Genomic DNA, 8,255 nt, shown 5'->3' on the forward strand with positions numbered 1-8,255 from the left:
CAGTGCTTTGGCAGCTAAGTTAAGAAAACACAGGTACTGTATCATAACCAGATTTATTTTTTAAGCAACTGCAGGTCAAAAGCAGCATTTAGGATTGTTAGAGATCAGAAGGCCCGTGCTCAGCAGTGTCTGCAACACATTTAAGAAGACTGAGCTGAAGCATTGAGGAGGCTTGTTTTTATTTCTGAGTAAGGGCAAGGGCTCTGCATGTGTTTTTTTTCTTTGTATCCAGGTATTTTAGTGGCTTCACACAGATATTTGCTCAAAAGTAGTCTTCAAGCCTAAAATTAAAAGTTAACATTTTATTCATTCACAAACTACCAGCAGGCATGGTAACTTACATTGATTTTCTAATTTAATATAATTCAGGAAATGTAAGGAAAATACATTTTTGTCAGTGTTTTTGTCTTCAGTTGTTGGTAAGAACTACATTATATCAGAGAATCATTAATCCTGACTTTTGCTAGTGTGCATCTTAAAGACATTTGACTCTCCAGATAATTTACAGGAAATAATATGGTTACTCTAAAAGTCTCATTTAAAAGAAGAAAATTATTCTAATGGCACATTGCAGTTTTCCTCAGAGAATGACTTGACAATATTTCCATTGTGCATATAGGACTGCATCAACAGTCCAAATGTACAGCCACAAAAATTGACAGTGAATCTTGGCTAACAAGTATTCTAGCACTGGAGGAAATGAACTTTGCAGCATACCACAGCTGACATTACAGGTCTGGAGTATGTCCCAATAAAAGTATATTCCATATCCCAGACTTAATTATGCTATCAGTGATGTCCATGACTTCTACATGAAACTAGCAGGTGTGATACAAGACCTATTTGAGACCATTGATCTTCTGTAACCCCACATCAATTCCAAACTGTTGAAGATAAACCAACAGTGAGACTTGGGTCAGGATTCAGGAATCTAAATTTAGATCTTCATGTAGCTCTCAGCACACAAGTTACGTTTCACCCCACTGTAGTCACTAATGATCTCAGATTAGATGCAGTTGTCTCCCTTCACAAGCAAATAGTGCCATTTAAATTGCCATAGGCTGTCTCAGTTGATCTTCAGCTGCCACTCAAGGAAGGTAAGGATCTATGATAGGTCCTTTCTGACAGCTGTCAGACCAACAAAGCATCTAGAACTCCTTAGTGTGTCTCCAGTGGCACTAGATGGAGTCCATGTAGTCTGGAGAGTTGTTAAGACGCTTACCTTCAGTCTCTCCAGAAACTACTGTATCTAGTATTCTTCTGAGCACATGAACACAAATCAAAAATAGTTTGTGCTCTAAAGAAAGGATATCTAAGCAAACATAGCAAGAAAAACTAGAAGAACAGAAGAAATAGTTGTTCTATTCTCAGCAGAGGAAGAGTAGAAGGGAATTAGCAGACAGCAGAGTGATGTGGTTTGTCAAGTTTCACAGAGGCATTGCTTGGCAGAGGGAATGTACTACAGAGACTTTTCTGCCAGATCTTATCTAGTTCTCCTTCTGTGGATGAAGGCATTAGGCAAAATTGATAGGAATTTGATGTGAAGCAGCCAGAAGGGCCACAACCTTTTTTCTTTCCAAGCACTACTTCTGTTGAACACCATAGGAGTTTTACCATTGCTCTCCATTGCTTTGAGCAGGTTCTAGGACATTCCCCAAGAATTTCCACAGGTATTTAGAAAAATTTCTTTGCTTAGATAAAGAAAATAATGGTCTGACCTCCTTCTTGCAGTCAGAAACCCTTGAATAGAGGCAGAGGAGCATCTGTCAATGTACATGACCTGTGCAAACCCTCTGGATGTCCCACTGGATTTATGGACTTCCCATGACTGGAGCTCTTGTGCACGATGTAATGAACAATATGCTGCTCAGAGCTAGTCTCCTGTTTGCTTACTTCAGATTAGAGATAGTCTTGGTCAGATATGGGAAGGATTGGCCTGTCTTGCCAGAATTTGACAAACTGATGGTCGCTCTAACTGTGGCAGACAATTGAGATGCTGTTGGTAAATCTTGGGAAAGCTCTTGAGTGCGTTCCTAGAAATAGCAGAGGACCACAAACGTATTAAGGTGAAATTCTGTTTTCTGGCTACATGCCATCTGAGGTCTCTTTTCTATTTCTACCTATAAAAACTCCATGTCACAGATAGCTTTCAAAAGGACTTTGTTGAACAGTACAATGTGGCTTTTCAGGGTGAGTGTGACTAAAATACGACTACTTTTATAGGCATTAGAAGAGTGTGTTCAGACTAAAAGCCAGGGTGAGCCTTCTAGGAATTAGAGGGAGAGTACACAAATAATGATCTTTTGGGACTTTTTCTGTTCCTGAAATTGAAATCAACCCCCATATCAGTGCACAATGGTCAGGCAGTGATCATCATTAAATTCCCATTGGCTGTCTAAATGAGCATTAGATACAGACATTTTCAATAAGCTCTGAACTGAGGTGAAGTGAAAACTTAGAGCTGAATTGTGTCACCACATCTTTGATCCATCCCATCCTGGATGATGTAGCATGTTGAGTAAGCATTCTTTTATGCTTTAAACATCTAAAGGTTATAAATCTAAGAATTCAGATTTACAGTGACAATAATCATCCAAGGTCCTGTGAGGTTAAGGACTTTCTAAATATGGGGTCAGTGAAGACATGAGACATCAATGAGACATCACCTCAAAGCAGAAGTGGGGAGAGAGCAGCAGAGCCTCTTTATATTCTTATTGAAGTTGTGCATGGGCAGTGATCTTGTGTTCAATACAGCCTTCATGAAAGTAAAGCCTGACACAGTTGTGGCTATTTACTACAAAATCATAATTCATGGTTACTATAGTACATATCCTATAAGACCTACATAGAATTGTATTCATGCAACATACCTTGCTTGCAGGAAAATAATTACATATATGTATAAATATATATATATATAAAAATATAATACAGCACTGGTATGGCAACAATTAAGGAGAGAAACAGCTTCAGTGAAGGCATGACATTCAAAAAAAAATGTGCCTAGGAAAGGAAAATAATAATTTGCTCTCCTTCATGTATTAATGGCAGAAGTCTTAAACACAGCAGATGTTCAATGTGCAACTATGAATGCAATTAACAGTTTTTATAGCTAATATCGAGTCACTTCATGCTATTGTACTCATAACCAGTCAAAACTAAGCTTATCAAATAAATTGATTAACTATCTACAAATAAAGGGTTATCAGCTGCAAATGAAGTTCAGAGAATTCAGGCCTACTGCTTTTGTCTCACTTTTAAAAACATTTTCTTTATACCAGTGTTTTATGGTTTCAAAGACAAATAGAAGCCTGCGTGTTTGGAGCAAAAAAGATCTTCAACACACATAGAGGCTCTTGCTCATAGAGTTGGAGGGATACTTAAAACTGCAGCTGGAAATCATCTAGGGCTCAAACTATAGAAACAGGTCTTATGGAGTATATTTACGGTCAAGACAGCTGACAGTCTATGAAGCAAAAAATACTTTGGCTTCTTAAAATAACTACATAATATTTAAATAACTTTGATAGTTGAAGATCTGGTTTGTACGTTACTGTAGAGAGTAGCAGTTCTTTTTTATGAGGTGCTGAAACTAGAATATGTTTTTTATTGGATCACACTGCAAGAAAGAGTTATGCCAGTTGTATGAGACGAAAGGGCACCAGCCTGCATTCAAAGCCTCTTTTGGGTGTAGAACCTTCCTGTCAACAGTAAGGCTGGCAAGATCTATCTTTCAAGTGAATGAGTCACTGATGTTTGCCATCAATGGTAATCAGCAGAAACAGTGTGACATGAAGATGCCATTTTCTGCAGTGAAACAACTTTCTCAGATGTGTTTTTTTGCAGAGCTGTACAGAACTTCACTTTGACAAAGGATATAGTTTTCACTGTTGACATAAAATGTCCTTCCTTTCATTTTGTAGTCTTAAAAATAAATATTAAATGAAAATTGAACCACATTTAGGCCTGTATTTTTAAAAGAGATCCCCAAAATCTTTCTTTCAGAACAATACAAATAATAAGAATTTCTGACTACTGAATATATACCACTTTTCCACTGACCTGCCTGCCTAGAAAAGAATTGTTACTGTTGTTTTAATTTTAAGATTAGTATAGAAAGAAGGTTGTTCCCCATTAGAAAACACTACCTTTTAGGCTGGAGCAGATTCCTCCATCTTGATTAACTTTTATTAGTCTCTCTGTAAATTGTCGTATTTACCTGGCTATGATCACACAGTGTGAATAAGACATCAAAAAAACCCCAAACAACATTACAATGATGAACTTAGGTTTAAGAAGCAGGGTTCATTTTTATTAATACTTTTATTTACATATCAGCAAGTTCTTTTAAAATACTGGCATTCTACCTATCAATTAATTAATTTTAAAAAAAACTCCACAGCCACATTCACATACTCATAATAATTCAAATGCTCACAAAATAATCTATGAAATTTAGTACTCAGTTTTTATACTCCTCATCCAAGAAATGACACTCTGAAGAAGGGTCACTTTTCTAAGGACTTTCGTCACCCAGATATGTTTCAGTAATGTACATGGAAAAATATTTTCTGAGAAATCATATAACCTTAGAGCTAAAACTAATAAAGCTATTAGAATTAGGACCAACTAAGATTTATGCAAGTGGCATTGGGATTCTAGCCTGGTATTATTAAATAAATCAACCAATTAGGATAGGGGTTTTTTTCCAATATGAGCTGTTTGAAATTCTATATTGTCAAAATCAACCAGGATAATGGAAATATGATGTATTATGCTATCTCAAATGTATTTTGGCTCTTGCCTGAAAATAATGACCAGATAAATACATTCCCGGAAATTGAGTAGGGTACTGCAATTTCTACTTTGGCAGCTTAAAATACATGTAAGATTCTTTAAAATTCCTAAATTTTGTAGATTGTCCTCAGGAATTCTAATCCATAAAGACAAGTTAAAAATAGAAGATTACTTAGACTGCAAATATCATGGTAGTTTTTAAAAATATTCTGTATTTAAAATTTGATCTAAAAAGAAATCATCATTATAGAAAAAAGATGACAAATATGGACTTACTAGTTCTGTTAGTCACTATAGTCACATGATTCTTTCTTTTTTGACTGAAATAGCTTTAAACTATATTGCTTGTTTCTAAGGCATATTTTTTCCCTGTATTACATTATCTACATATGAAAAAGTCAATTTGTAAATGTGTGTTCTTATAAAAAGACCAGCAAAAATAAAATTGTTATGATTGATCTGAAATAATTGATTACAATATGACAGCTTTCTCTTTTTTAATTATAAAATACAATTACATTTTTGTACTTTCATACCTGAACATTACAAGAGCTGAGAGAACTATTTCTGTTCTACTTCTGATTAGATCAGCAGTGCCACTTCTTCAGGTCTTATCAGATTGGTTTTGATAATAATTACTTGGGAAGTGTTTGATCTCAATGATGAATACTTGATTAGTTTTTCATGAAATCATTCAACCACACCACTCAACACTACTCATGTGAGACCTTGTTGATTTAGCTGTTTGAAAGAATACATTCTTTTTCACTACAGTTATGGGATCTCAGTCTTTGGGGAAAAGAGGGTGGAAAAAGGGCAAGTTTATGGGTAATGATATTGCAGCAGCAGATATTTAAGGTTTGCTAATTCTCTTCTCAATTATGTTCATTCTCTGCCTCGTCACACTGCCTGCTACATGGTGACAGAATCAATCTTAGCAGTGGAATAAATTTTTCCTTTTTCAAAAAAAGGTTTCATGACACCATTGTCATCTTTGAAACCCTTGGAGGGTTTTGCCCTGATGAATAATATTTCATATGTGGAATGTTTATGTGATTTTTCACGGAGCGATAACCCTGCTACCACCTAACTTTGATGCATTGAGATTGCTGCTTTTCCCTCCTAAAGTGCTTTTACACACCACCTCCTACAAATTGACTTCAGAGTTAGAAATAGAAGATTCAACAAAACTTCAACTCTCCATGGAAAAAAAGGGTCTTGTAGGGAAATTCATACGTTGGACACAATCTGTTTTAATTATTTAAACAGGAGCTTTTGCTGAATAAGAGTTGTAGGCATTTTTCCCTTATCATTTTTCTTTTACTTTATGCAGTTAGAATCAGTTATCCAAAGCTGACCATATATCCATATTTTAAAATTGCTATTTTTTAACCAAACTGTTTCTAAGGATTAGTCTCCAGACCCATACTTATTGAAGTCAATACTATTGTCTGCATAAGTTAAAATTGCTCATATAATGAGATGTTCAATGGGTTAGTCTACAAGTTATAGGGAAAAAAATTCTATAGCTCAGGTACTTATGCTTAATGAAGACATTTTCAGAACAATGTCCTTAATCGTCAGTCATCAAATAGCAAGGAAAACCCTTTTATCAAAAGAGGAGTTCATGCCACAGTAATTAAGAGAAGGGAAGAAAATTTCCAAAGAGGTAATATTTTCTCTAATGATTTTCTTTTTAAAGTTGCTAATGGAATTATGACAGTTTTAACAATCAGAAAGTGCAATGAATTCCAAATGTTTCCTTTGTTAATTATAAAATCTCTGGAAATTGCCTAGATCTTTAAAAGTTAATATTTCACTGATAAGCTTAGATTCCTTTAGGTTGTTGTTTTTTCAGTTTTACAATTTTTGTTTTTAATATCAACTCTTATATTGGTGGCAATAAATTTCTCTTTGAAGATGCAATTTAAGAAGGCTCTTCTGTAGGAGACTCAGACTGCTTAAAAAGAAAATAATGTTCCAGGACTATAATTATTTTGATTATCATGTCATCGTGTTAGTGTTGCACTGGAAGAACTGTTCATCTGAATGTTTAATTGTTTTGAGTTAAATTTAAAAAGAAAATGAGAGCAGTCAGCCTGCCGGGTGGTAAAACAGAACATCTCTCTTTAAATGGTGAAGAAAAATTTGAATGTAGTTACCTCCAAATATAACAGGAATTCAGCAATTTTTATTTAACTGTTGTGAACTGTCAAAGTATCTGTCATCCTAAGATATCATCCTTATATAGTAGTTGTTGGCCAGCATTTCCAAAGAACTCAGCTTCCAGTTAGAAGGTGAAACGAACGGAAAGATTTTCGCAGAGGCTTATTACTCTGCAGCTCCATTGAAAACAAAGGAAGCTACTAAGGGCCAGCTCCTTTGTCAAGTCTATCTTCCTTGTTATTCTTTTCAGGGGGAACTGCTGCTGAGGTTTTCAAAGGAACCTAAAGGATATAGGTTCCCATTTCCCTTGCAGAGGCTATAGAAGGGGAAGACCTAACCCAGCACCTTTGAGAAGCCCAACTCAGGACTTTTAAAATTCATAACATGCTAAATCAGAGCAAATATCCACAATTGAGAAAAGGCCCAAGCCTGAGGGATGTCAGAACTAAGAAATAACTCATGAATCTTGTACCGCAAATAAAACAGGCCATCCAAGAGCAAAGGAAAAAGAACAAAAAGGCAATTACTCCTCACATTTTCACTGAAATCAATTAATTTCACCACCAGTTACCCACAAAAGCTACCAATGCTCCTTTTGTCTTCAAATTAGTATGCATATCAAAAATGAGAAAAATGAGGAAAGATCCTGCAATAGCAAGGGATTCCTACCACTTTGCTCCCCTTACCGGTAAAATCCTTATTGACCGCTCATTTAATTTTTCTCTCATTATCCCCTTCAAAAGGAAGCATGCATTCTGGACAACAATAAAAAAAATCTATAGTGTACTACCATTTCTGTCATTTTAATGAATGCTTTTTAGTATTTACTAGCAACTGGTCTAATAATGACAATGGCTACACTGATTTAGAGCAATAAATCCAAAGATTTAGCAGGTCTCTATGAGTATAATAAGCTCAAACAGTCACTCAGAAAGATTAAGACAATGGGCAGAAGATTCTTGAATATTAGAGATTCTCATGTTTCTTTGCTTTTGGTAACACCATCTGGCTGAAAAAAACACTATTTTGCAGTGTTTAATATGTAAATTTAAGTGACAGCTAAGGTAACAGGATTTTTTTCTTTCCCAGTATCTAAGACAGTGGGTCAATTACAACGAATATTATTACTGCAAGGCTGTGAGAGCCCACAACTAACAGCATCTATTAGGAAAGGTTTGGGCGGGTTAAATGCCTGTGTTCAACATCTACCTCGGACAATAGCTATTACCAATGGTTCCAGATATTATCAGAATAGTATGTTTCATACTCCTCGTGACAAACAGACCTCTCAC

This window comes from Pipra filicauda, unplaced genomic scaffold, assembly GCF_003945595.2.
Source record: "Pipra filicauda isolate LSUMZ 115617 unplaced genomic scaffold, ASM394559v2 scaffold97_size2427393_pilon, whole genome shotgun sequence".
In the NCBI taxonomy this organism is placed as follows: domain Eukaryota; kingdom Metazoa; phylum Chordata; class Aves; order Passeriformes; family Pipridae; genus Pipra; species Pipra filicauda.